Below are 12,529 nucleotides of genomic sequence, written 5' to 3' on the forward strand. Positions count from 1 at the left end.
TGAGAGAGAACAGAGGCCAGCTTGCAGACTACTCATCAAAACTTACCAGAAATAAAAGCTTAGTAACTGGCCTGGGGACCAGCCATTGCCTCTGTACCAAGCCAGTCCACTGCCATGGCGGTTTTCTTGGAGCTGAAATACTCTTTGAAGATGGAAAAAATATCTCTGAACAAAGAAACCAAGTCCTTCCAACAGTGAGAAGTAGTAGTCTGAAAAGGAAGAGTCTATGCAATTTTTTTAGTCCTAAAAACAAGGAACTATTGCCCAATTGACATGAATAGTGGCAGAAGTCCAGAAGCATCCTAGAGTCTTAAGTTGAGACTAAAGCTGGACTGTTAGAGAAACTCTGAAGATTCCTGAGCTCTTGCCTGCAGAGCTCGGCCACTGCAGGGCCTTGGGTGAATTGCTTCACCGCTGAGGCTCATTTCACAAAAGTATAAAATAGGGGTGATATTCTCCGCCATTCCTCCTCTTAGGAAGTGGTAAGGCTTGAATGACAGAAAACATGCAAGAGCTTTGTGTAAAATGTTAGTCAATAAATATATATTTTTATCATATTTTTCTATCCATGATTGTTATTCCTTTAAGACTTTTAAAGATTGAAAGAGCAAGTAGTTGCTCACCCATTAACGACCTACTCAATCTTTAAGCTACTATGCTAATCTGCTAGTGTCAACGAAACTGATCGGTACTTAGCAATCAGGTATGAGAGAGGGAGTATTTATGCCTAAGAATCTCAATTTCAAATTCCATCTTCTTTTTGCATACATTTTTCTGAAACAAAGAATAGAAAACACTCTGAGGAAGTATAATATTTTTAATCAGTACACTTTCTCCACAGAATGATCACACAAAAGAAATGACGTCATCCTACTTACATGACAGAGAATGTATCAGGAACTAGAAAGAAGAAAAGAACTTGGAAATTGAGCGATGTGGCAAGAGACTGTAGATAAAACTCTTCTCAGCTTATCTGTGCCCTTCCATCCATCAGAATCTTTACATTAAAAACTCTCCTCCCAATCTCCTCTAACCCAGTCTTCACTTACCCAATCCTACCAACAGCTGATGCTCTTCATTCCCTCCATAAAACATACTGAGCGATGCCCACTGGACCTCCAGGCTGCATGTGCACCTCTGTTCCCACCAGCTGAGTTGCACGCCCCCAAAACCCAACTGTGTTTGTTCCCAGCCCTGTTTATGCCAGCTCTTCTTGTTACTGTAATTATATAACTTAATTAAATATTATGTAAACCACAGAACTTTGAGAGCAAAAAGAAACAGTGATGGTATCTATGGAAACCAAGTTAAATGCTTTAGAAAGACTTGGTAGAGGAAGGCAACTAAAAATATTTCTGTCAAATTAAGAATGGGTAAAGGATTGAGGGAAATCTTAAAATTCTAGAAGAAGTATTCACTCAGGCTGCTTCAGAAGAGTCTTTATGTACTTGCTCTAGTGAAGAAATCAGAATTGGAAAGCACGGAGGAAGCAATGTGGGTACAGCTTATGCAAGAGAGCCCATGAGGGATGCCAATGTACTGGAAGGGGGCATTTCAGAGATTTTCACTTTTTTCTCTGCACCTTTCCATATCTTCTAAATTCTAGTAATCAAACATTTGCTACAGTCAGAAAATATTTTAGACATTAACTGTTAAGTTAAATACAAATTTACAAGTGAAGAGTGTTACAGATTAAGATGCACATAACTTCTTAGAATAAAAAAGTGATTTCCTACATAGAACACTCAAGATACATTTTAAAGATCTACCCAAAAAGACAAATCCGGAAATGCTGTAATACATTTTTTAATGTATGTGTAAATGTGCATACAAAAGAAGTTATATACTCAACATAAAATGCTCTACACAAATATAAACTATTGACATTATTGACAGCAGAGGTGATTACAGAAATTTAACTTTCATGTTGCTCTTCTCAGTATTTAATCCACCTCTGTGTGCTGTCCTTCATGTTCTAAGACACAGTAACTTTTCCTCAGAAAGACAGGTAAATTGGTAAAGTATCTAGAAAGCCTTAGGTAGGCCTTCTCGTGGCATTCAATTCATCTACTGGGGAGCCCCGTGCTCCCAGATTTCAGGGCTTTTCTAGGCAAAGGGATCCAAAGAGGCAGGAGGCAAAGCGACTGTGCAAACAGCTCTCAAGTAGGCATCACAGAAACGAGGCCCGCAGGAAAGGAAAGAGACCGGGCTCCCCCAGAAGAACCAGCACAGCCTTGCGCCTACCCCAGCCCTTACACAGGAGCCCCGGGGATGGCAGGCCTCTACCCGAACCCCAGTAGGATGAGGTGCCAGACTTGAGTGGGCCTCCCTCCCTGAGCCTCAGGGGACCTTGAAAAGCCAGAGTAAAACATTTACCTTCTGGGGGAGGTGAGGGCACTTAGTGAGGTCCCATTTGTCTTCCAGCTAAGATACAGGAGTCCTTCACTCTTTGGGGTGGGGTGGGGGGGCAGGGGACGGAGATGCTGAGCCTCAACAGCCACTCTTCCCTCCTCTCAGGGCCTACACACCAACTCCCCCCTCCACCCTCACCCCTCCCCCTGCCCTAAGCACTCCATTAGGACCCCCAGAAAGTCTGAGCCCACTGTTGCAAGATTACCTCACAATTCCACAGGCACCATTTCTGGGAAACGGATTCCATCCAATGCCACATTTGCACAGCATGAAGTAGGAACGGGGAAAAATAATGGCGCTACTTCTCCAAGAGCGAGTCAGACCGGAGGTCTCTGGAGGGTATTTATATTAAACACAATGCTGGCTAGAGGACAGGTAGGATCTGTTGTGGCAACTCACGTCTTCCTGTTGCCAGGCCCTTTTTAAAAACTGGCATACCACACACATAATGTGGTAATTGGAGTGGGAATTCCTAAGGAAAAAGCAACAGCAAACAGCAATGGAAAGGAGGGCTCCACGAGGCCCCGTTCCTCAGACTCTGTCTGCTCAAGCCCAGGCTTGGCACCTCAGTCTGGGAGGCTGTGGAATCCGAGTGGTTGCCATATTCAGAGTAGACTCTTCTCTCGGGGACAAATTCACCTTATCATAACTCATAAGCTCTACATGTGATCACACACACACAGAATGTCAACGTATTAATTTACAGGGAACACTCTGTCAAGGAGCCTGGAGGCAAATGCATTTTCTTCCCATAGGCACATCCCATGGAAATCAAACAACAGAACTTCAGAGGAAAACTGCCATTTCTGCCTATTCAAGTCCATTCCACTTTATTCTGACTACAAAATTTTACTTCTGAGAACTACTCGCCCCGGATTAAGAAAACCTATGGTTTAGATAGTTGGGTGGGCACATGTCCCCGGACTGGCCAACCCCAGGGCTGAAACTGCCCCAGCAATTGGTGGGATTGCTAAACTGAGGATATGAGCTGGAAGACACAGAGAGCCACCTCAAGGAGTGAGCAATGATGGAAAACGAAGCCAGCAGGAGAGCAGAACCAAGAGATGGAGAGAGACATTGCCTGACAACCTTGTGTACCATCGGAGTCGAGCCATGCCTGAGCCCACGCGGCCCCGTGAACTTTACATTTATGAGAGACAATGAACTCCTTCTTTGCTTAAGCCACTTGGAGGTGGGTTTCTATCTCTTGTAAACAAAAAAAGTCCTGATCAATATACAAGAGTTTTGACAGAGAAAATGGAATGGGACCAAGGACAGTGTATAATATGACTTGAATGTTTAATCAGCATCGGTTTAAAGCAGCAGTCATATCCATCCCAGAGCAGGCCAGGGCTCATCCTTGGGCATCCTCCTGTCCTTCAACACCTGACCAGCCCCACTTGCACTGTCACGTTCTCTCCTAAACCATGCTCATATGTTCAATCTGCCTGGCAAGCCTGAAGCCATTCTGTCTCTGCTCCATTTAACTGTCAAAGGCAATCACACAGCCCTTGTTCGCAAGTTCTGAAGGGGATGCATCACTGGATCCCAAGCACTGAGAGTAATCAAAAAGCACTTAATAGATTCGTAAATTCTATGGCACCCAAGAGAACTCACAAATCCTCCAAATTAATGCTGTGAATTCCTTCCAGTGAATTTTTGCATCAAAAAACCATTTACTGTAGCAAAATGGCATACTCAACAGTTTCCAATGATGAAGATATACCAACGCTATTTGCAATTAAGGTGAACACACAGCTCATATTTTGATTACGGTGGGCTCTTTAAACCCACATTATTTTGATTACAAGGAGTTGTTTATGCTCACTGCTATAAGAAATTCACAGGACAAAAGTGTGCATCTCTGTAAACTCAGCCCCTATTACAGCCAACTTTTATGCAAATAAAGGCTGCAACGTATTACTTTCCTTCCTTCTTTCAGGCACAAATCCTGTCTGTGGCCAGATTCCCTGAGGGCCACTTCCCAGCTCCTTGTCCTAATTAACCCAGGCCATGGAGAGAAGGAAACAGGGGCCTTCTCCTCAAGGTGTTGTCATGAGTGTTTTTTTGTTTTGTTTGTCATCATTTGTCTCCTCCACTCGACTCAGCTCTTGGTATGACTGGCTGACTTGTCTAGCACAGTGTCTGGCAGACACTCCATAAACATTAGTTGAGGGGATTTAATTAATTACACTTGTCAGAATTTTACCGGAATATCTGGTTTGTGATTATGTCCCTGTTCCGTTTCAAGCATCAAGGAAAGTATTGGAGAGGGGTCTGAGAAATTTGGTATATTCCCTGTCTTCAAGAACAATGGGTCCAGGGGCCAGCCCAGTGGCATAGTGGTTAAGTTCACGTGCTCTGCTTCAGCGGGCTGGGGTTCACAGGTTCAGATCCCAGGCACAGACCTAGCACTGCTCATCAAGCCATGCTGTGGTGGAATCCCACATAAAATAGAGGAAGACTGGCACAGATATTAGCTCAGGGACAATCTTCCTCAAGAAAAAAGAGGAAGACTGGCAACAGATGTTAGCTTGGGGCCAGTCTTCCTCACAAAAAATAAATAAACAAGAACAACGGGTCCAGAAACAGTTTCTTACACACAAGTTTTCAACCTTTATAAAAGGTATCCTGCAACCCTGGCTACAACTGACTGGATCAGGGGTTGGTGCCTGACCTCCAGGTGTCAGCTGTAGTCTGGTCACGAGAAAGACCCCTGGTCTTCAAGGTGGCCAAGCAAGAGAGCTGGGCCCCAGGATGAATAAAGGGTACTGAATAGGGATTAAGCAACTCAGTAAGATCCTTTCCCAGGGTATTTGAATGCAACTTATACAGAAACAGCTGTCATACAGTAGAAGGATGGAAAAAATCAAGAGGAAGAACAAACTGAAACTCTAAAGCAGAAGCCAAGAATAATCAAAAGTTATGAGGACTCTGGGGAGAAGGTATAATGGAGGGCTGCAGAGAAAGAGAGTAGAAGGAGAAGACGCAGCAAGAAGCTGAGGGAAGCAGCATAACGCTAGCAGCTACCATTAAGCGGTCTGAAATTTCCTTTAGAATACAGTCTGAAGAATCAGTTAATCAAAAGGCCACATTAAGAAACAGCTACTATAAGATTTTCACTGTCTTTACCGCCAATAAAGATCTAAGGTTGTCAGTTACCAAAAGGGAAATTAGAAATGGGCTTTTATTGTTGAAATTGGAGATGTTCAAGACTTGCGAATTGGCTAGAAATACTTAAGGGGCACCCCACTATTCCATGAAGGGATATAACCTAACCTATTTACAAGGCTTGACTCAGCAGGATGGCCCCACGCTGGATTCTGCACTCAGGCACACTTTATTTGGACAATTTTGGGTGTTTAATGCCAACTCTAAGCTTAACTGAATCTTGCCTCTACAACATTGTCATATCCACCTCCAGTGACTCTATTAAGCAAAGTGGGGAACATCTAAAAGGACAAACACATAAACTTTATTAAACTGACAAAGTAGGTTGTAGATGTTGGTTTTTTTATTTTTAGAGGAAGATTAGCCCTGAGCTCTGCCGCCAATCCTCCTCTTTTTGCTGAGGAAGACTGGCCCTGAGCTAACATCCGTGCCCATCTTCCTCTACTTTATATGTGGGACGCCTACCACAGCATGGCTTGCCAAGCAGTGTCATGTCTGCACCCTGGATCCGAACCAGCGAACCCTGGGCCGCCGAAGCGGAATGTGCAAACTTAAGCACTGCACCACCGGGCCGGCCCTCTAGGTGTATTTTCATGCCCTCTAACAAATAAACATTTGCTTTCATACCCGGGGTAGGGGAGTTGGCAGGAGACCTATAGTCCTCACCTTCCTCTAACTACTGGGGTGTATTAGTTGGGGGTATAGACACAGGTGATATTACTCCGAAATCGAAAAGCAAAGCGGCTTGAACATATTTACGTCTTAACATTTCACAGTCCAGAGGTAACCAGTCCAGGCAGGAAGAGGTTCCACTTCTAGTGCCAGATGGCTCTTTCAAGTCTCACCATGTCTGAGTCAGCAAGAAGGAGGAAACAGAAAGGGAGGGTGCAACCATCCCTCGACGGTCAGACTTTATCCCATGATCATGCTTAGCTTCCAGGGCAGCAAGGAGACATCCTACACCAGCAACTGAGGGCCAACTGAGCGGAAGTGTAGTGTCAGACATCATTTGTGAATCTCCTTTCCTGGGCAGCTCCATCACCTGAGGGAACTTGAGTGAGGTCTGTTTTTTACAGTATGGGTGAGTTTAATAGAGGAATGCAACTCATTGCTTAAATAACACCCATAAGAAATCTACTGTGGGGCTGGCCCAGGGGCATAGTGGTTAAGTTCATGCACTCCACTTCAGCAGCCCAGGGTTCACAGGTTTGGATCCTGGGCACGGACCTACACACAGCTCATCAAGCCATGCTGCGGTGGCGAGCCACATAGAAAATAGAGGAAGACTGGCACAGATGCTAGCTCAGCAACAAGCTTTCTCAAGCAAAAAGAGGAAGACTGACAACAGATGTTACCTCAGGGCCAATCTTCCTCATGAAAAACACAAAAAGAAAAGAAAAGAAATCAAGTGTGAAGTCACTATATGAAACAGACAGATGTTTACGAAAATAGAAAAGGCAAAAAAATATAGTCAGAACTCTGAAAAATAATTAGATAACTATTATATTAAACAAAACCTTTACGACTTGAGAATAAACCACATACTTGCTCCTGGCCTTCTTCAGTCACCTTAATTAGAGATGCCTCAGTCACACGGGAAAAGGGGCTCTCCGCGCTCCTCTTTGAAAAACCCTAAAGCCGGTCACTTGTAATAAGTAAACCTACTGATTAAAAAAATAAAGTAAAATCTTGATTAGTCTTCCAAACCGTGTTACTTTGCTGTGGTAACAAACACCACAAATGGGGTGGCTGAAACAACAGACATCGTCTCTCCGTGCTGGAGGGGAGAAGGCCACAGTCAAGGTGTCAGCAGGGTTGGTTCCTTCTGAGGGCTGTGAGGCAAAGATCTGTTCCAGGCCTCTCTCCTTGGCTTGTAGACAGCCATCTTCTTATGTCTCTCCACCAGATCTTCCCTCCGTGTCACAATTTCCCCTTTCTATAAGGACACCAATTATATTGGATTAAGCACCACCCAAATCTCCTCATTTTAACTTGATTACCTCTGTAAGGACTCCATGTCCAAACGAGGTCACATTCTGAGGTACGAGGGGTGAGAATTTCAACACATGAACGTTGGAGGGACACAATTCAACCCACAACACAAACTTAGGAGCCCTTTAAATCTGAGACCAAAGACTGCATACTCGCTATGGTAGTCATTACATCCTTTTTAAAGCCTTTTTATTAGAAAATAAAACAGGGGCTGGCCCCGTGACCGAGTGGTTAGGTTCGCGCACTCTGCTTCGGCGGCCCGGGGTTTCACTGGTTCGGATCCTGGGCGTGGACAGGGCACCGCTCATCAGGCCATGTTGAGCCAGCGTCCCACATGTCACAACTAGAGGGACCCACAGCTAAGAATACTGTACTGGGGGGACTGGGGGAGAAAAAAGCAGGAAAAAAAAAAAGGAGATTGGCAACAGTTGTTAGCTCAGGTGCCAATCTTTAAAAAAAAAAAAAAGAAAAGAAAACAGATACAGAAAATGCAGAAGACATAAATATACTCTGTAACAAATAATTATAAAGTGAGGACCTGTGACTGCCATTTGGGTTGAAAAACTACAGCAGAGTCAGTAGCCAGGAGCCCCTGTGTGCCCCCTCCTGACCATAAATTCCTGCTTCCTCCAGAAGGTTTCACTATCGTTACTTTCAGGAAAATGACTTCCTCCCTTCCCTTCACAATTCCACCACTTCTGAATACATCCCCAAAACAACATAGTTTGGTTTCCCTGTTTCTGAATTACATGTGAGTAGAACTATATTGTAATATATTATTTGGGGTCTTCTGTCCTTCAACAAGTTTTTAAGACTTATCCATATATTTACATTTTTTAATGGTTCCAAAGAATATTTCATTAACCTAAACCTAATTTTTCTGGTCAAAACTATATTTTCCCTGATATTTACCATTCGCATTCTCTTTTAATATCACTGCATCCTTCAACGTCTACACTAAAGTCATACCCACACACAGAAACTACTTTGACTAAAACTTACTTTCATCGTTTTTTCCTTACAGAAAAGCACTTTTTGGTTAAAGCTTCTATGTAGACAGATTATAATACAAGCAATTTTCTTCAGCATTGCACCACAGACATTTTTCCCAGGAAAAACTGAATGAGAAATGATACTCATGGCAGAGTATGTTTACCAATCGACCTGACAGGTTTCAGGCAACGCTCTAACATTCTGGGGTGAACTGGCCCATGGGCCATCTCCCACGAGGTATGTGAACCACCAGGTAAAGGTGACAGAGGGCATGATTCAGGGGTTTGGACAGTCATTTGCCAGGTCTAGATGACAGGCTTCACTGATGAGCACAGGACCTGAAAGAAAAGATGACACTTGTCACCTGCTGGGCAACACTCACCTTGGAGGCTTGCCCAATTCTTGTTGGGTTTTCAACTGTCAGAGACTTGATCCTTTGTCCATTCTATTTGAGATTGCCTAGCTGAACTGTCTCAGCACTCTGACCTTGCCAACCCGCTTACCTTTCTGAACTGTATTCCAGTCTGCAATCTCAGGCTAGACTCTGGCACTATTTGGTTCACTCATCCACTGGTTAATGTCCTGGTCTTAGGAGGCCAAGTGAACTTCTATCCTTCACTTAATATTCTAAGCCTAAATCCTAATTCCCACTTAGAAGTCTCCATCCGTACTTCTTTCCTGGTCCTGACAGTTTTATTTTCTGATCTCAACTTAAACCCAAGTTCTAACAGTGATGTGACTCGTCTTACGAAACGAATGACAACTGGGAAATTGTTTTCGCTGTCACTCTAGACGTACCTCTAAGAAGTAGCAATGAGCTAAAGAAAAAAAGGAAATTAAGAAATTACCACAGACAGGAAATTTTCACTGAAAGTTCTTTAAATAACAGCTTTCCTTTCAAATTTAGTATTAACTTTCAGTCTCTATAAATGTTATTAGGAAAAAAAGGAAAGCCATCCTTATTTATAACTCCCAGAGATAATCCCTGTTAACATTTTGGTATATATTCTTCCAGACGTTTCTTTTCTATTCATAAATACATAAGTAAATAGATACAAAAATGAGATCATGAAATAATTTATACTATTTTGTGACTAGCTTTATTTCCTTAAAAATATATTGTAGAGAATTTCTTCTAGCAATAAATTTTTCTTTACAGCATCACTTTTAATGGTAAATTAGAATTCTATTAGAAGAATGTACCATAATTTATTAGGCATTTTTTTATTTATTTAACTTTTTATTGAGGTACATTGGTTTATAACATTATATAAATTTCAGGTGTACATCATATATTTCCATTTCTGTGTAGATTACATTGTGTTCACCACCCAAAATCTAATTGCCATCCATCACAATACACATGTGCCCTTTTACCCTTTTCGCCCTCCCCCATTCTCTCCCTTCTCCCCAGGCAACAACCGATGTATTCTGTGCCTATGTGTTTGTTTATTATTGTTGTTTTTTTATCTTCTACATATGAGTGAAATCATCCGGTATTTGAGTTTCTCCATCTGCCTTATTTCACTCAGCATAATGCCCTCAAGGTCCATCCATGTTGTCACAAATGGCAAGATTCCATCTTTTTTATGGCTGAGTAGTATTCCATTCTGTATATATACCACATCTTCTTTATCCATTCATCCATTGATGGGCACCTAGGTTGCTTCCAAGTCTTGGCTATTGTGAATAATGCTGCAATGAACATAGGGGTGCATATATCTTTTTGAATTAGTGTTTTCATGTTGTTTGGATAAATACTCAGAAGTGGAATACTGGATCATATGGTAGTTCTACTCTTAATTTTTTGAGGAATCTCCATATGTTTCCCACAGTGGCTGCACCACTTTACATTTCCACCAGCAGTGTACGAAGGTTCCCTTTTCTCCATATCCTCTCCAACATTTGTTATTTCTTGTCTTTTAAATAATAGCCATTCTCATGGACATGAGGTGATATCTCATTGAAGTTTTGATTTGCATTTCCCTAATAATTAGTGATGTTGAACACCTTTTCATGTGCCTGTTGGCCATCTGTATACCTTCTTTAGAAAAAATGTCTATTCAGATCCTCTCCCCATTTTTTGCTTGGGTTGTTTGTTATTTTGTTGTTGACTTGTATGTTCTTTATACACTTTGGAAAGTAATCCTTATGAGATCTATGATTTCCAAATATATTCTCCCAATTATTACGTTGTCTTTTCACTTTGTTGATGGTTTCCTTTGTTGTGCAGAAGCTTTTTAGTTTGACATAGTCCCATTTGCTATTTTTTCTTTTGTCTCCCTTGCCTGAAGAGACATGCTTTTCAAAAAAACGTTACTAAGCGGGCCAGCCCCCTAGAGTACTGGTTAATTTCAGCAGACTCCACTTCAGCAGCCCAGGTTTGCAGGTTTGGATCCCGGGTACAGACCTACACCACTTGTCAGCCACACTGTGGTGGCAGCCCACATACAATATAGAGGAAGATTGGCACAGATGTTATGGTAGCTCAGGCAAATCTACCTCAAGCAAAAAGAAGAGGAAGATTGGCAACAGATGTTTGCTCAGGGTGAATCTTCCTCAGGAAAAAAAAAAAAAGATGCTACTAAGGCTGATGTTGAAGAGTGTTCTGCCTATGTTTTCTTCTAGGAGTTTCATGGTTTTAGGTCTAACAGCCAAGTCTTTAATCCATTTGAGTTAATTCTTGTGTATGGTGTAAGATAATGGTCTACTTTCACCTTTTTGCATGTAGCTGTCCAGCTTTTCCAACACCATTTATTGAAGAGACTTTCCTTTCTCCATTATATGTTCTCAGCTCCTTCATCAAAAGTTAGCTGTCCATAGATGTGTGGGTTTATTTCTGGGTTCTCAATTCTGTTCCATTGATCTGTGTGTTATTAGGCATCTATTTTAATAATCTTTTTTGTGAAGGTGTATGTTTGATCAATGAGAACCTCCAATTCTTATCTTCTGCCCTGGTAATTTGTTACATCTTAAGATCAAATACAGTCAACTAAAGGAAACTTAGCTACATCTAGGAACGTTAATAACTAAAAAAGAATTCTAATAAGATCAATAAAGATTTTAAATCTTTAATGCCTCGTTGCTGGCATATAAGCAAGACAGTGCTAAGCATTCAAACTTCTGATTAGAATAAAATCTAAGTATTTGTCTTTTTGCCCAGCAAAAAGTCCATTGTCTCCAAGAGGAACTAGGAAATTCAACGAAATCCACATGTTCCTCTCATCGTCATCACAACAGACCAGGTAAACTGGTCTATCTGCTGAATAAGAAAGAGCCAAAGAAATGCAATACCTCAGGGACTGAAAGAAATAAAAGTCTCACAATGAAAACAACTAAAAGACACAGCCACCTCATTTTATCAGAAAGAAACCCAATAACTTATAGCCAAGGACAGGGACAGGAAGTTAAGTGAAAAGAAATAGTAATTAGATACTATTTTCTGCAAATATTTGTATGAGACCTTCAAAGATGGAAAATGTTCAAGCTATTGTTAAAAAATGACAGACTATAGAAAACACAACTATTTTGAAGTAATCCACTCTAGGAAGTGGAAAGACTAATATTTCTGTCACCCAGGGAAGTCCCTAAAACATTTTCCATGTCTAATGCTTTGTTTTTAAGCTGTGCTTGCTTATAAGAACCAAGTCCGAACAACGCCAGATGGCCACACGGCAGAACCAGTCCAAACCAGAAAGGCCCAAGAAGGCAATGGGGTGCTGTGCACTAAAGGAAATGCGTGCAAAAGGTGCCGTGTGGAAGACAGGAAGATCTGTGCATGCCCCAAATGCCCCCAATGCCCCCACCCCCCCCCCCCACAAATGATGATGTGAAGACCCCGCCCCCTCCACATCCCATAAGAACCCTGCTCACCTTCCCTCCGGGAGAAGGTGTTTTAGAGCACAAGCTCTGTCTCCTCCATCTGTTGATCAACAAATACTTTCTGCTCTGCTATTCTGAA

The 12,529-nt window shown here is 42.1% G+C and overlaps 1 protein-coding gene across 2 annotated transcripts in view; it reads right to left on the reverse strand.

The window, feature by feature from the left end:
- Window positions 1-12,529, reverse strand: part of LOC124238139 (E3 ubiquitin-protein ligase HECW2-like) — a 375,422-nt gene that overhangs the window by 322,037 nt on the left and 40,856 nt on the right. The window contains exon 1 of one of the 2 annotated variants that reach the window (XM_046658743.1): window positions 2,618-2,689. The exons of the other annotated variant lie outside the window; for it this stretch is intronic. The gene's annotated coding sequence lies outside the window, so the exon portion shown is untranslated. Of the gene's footprint in view, window positions 1-2,617; window positions 2,690-12,529 lie in introns of those variants that run through there. 2 annotated transcript variants of the gene reach the window in all.

Source organism: Equus quagga, chromosome 4, assembly GCF_021613505.1.
Source record: "Equus quagga isolate Etosha38 chromosome 4, UCLA_HA_Equagga_1.0, whole genome shotgun sequence".
Classification (NCBI taxonomy): domain Eukaryota; kingdom Metazoa; phylum Chordata; class Mammalia; order Perissodactyla; family Equidae; genus Equus; species Equus quagga.